Source organism: Bison bison, unplaced genomic scaffold (genome assembly GCF_000754665.1).
Source record: "Bison bison bison isolate TAMUID 2011002044 unplaced genomic scaffold, Bison_UMD1.0 scf7180017864365, whole genome shotgun sequence".
Lineage (NCBI taxonomy): Eukaryota > Metazoa > Chordata > Mammalia > Artiodactyla > Bovidae > Bison > Bison bison.
The window spans coordinates 3349075-3349692 of NW_011494937.1; positions in this window are offsets into that span (position 1 = coordinate 3349075).

Genomic DNA, 618 nt, shown 5'->3' on the forward strand with positions numbered 1-618 from the left:
GTCCAAAGACTCTCAAGAGTCTTCTCCAACACCACAGTTCAAAAGCATCAATTCTTTGGCGCTCAGCCTTCTTCACAGTCCTACTCTCACATCCATACATGGCCATGGGAAAAACCATAGCCTTAACTACACAGACCTTTGTTGGCAAAGTAATGTCTCTGCTTTTGAATATGCTATCTAGATTGGTCATAACTTTCCTTCCAAGGAGTAAGTGTCTTTTAATTTCATGGCTGCAGTCACCATCTGCAGTGATTTTGGAGCACCAAAAAATAAAGTCTGACACTGTTTCCACTGTTTCCCCATCTATTTGACATGAAGTGATGGGACCGGATGCCATGATCTTCATTTTCTGAATGTTGAGCTTTAAGCCAACTTTTTCACTCTCCTCTTTCACTTTCATCAAGAGACTTTTTAGTTCTTCTTCACTTTCTGCCATAAGGGTGGTGTCATCTGCATATCTGAGGTTATTGATATTTCTCCCGGCAATCTTGATTCCAGCTTGTGCTTCTTCCAGCCCAGCATTTCTCATGATGTACTCTGCATATAAGTTAAATAAGCAATGTGACAATATACAGCCTTGACATACTCCTTTTCCTATTTGGAACCAGCCTGTTGTTA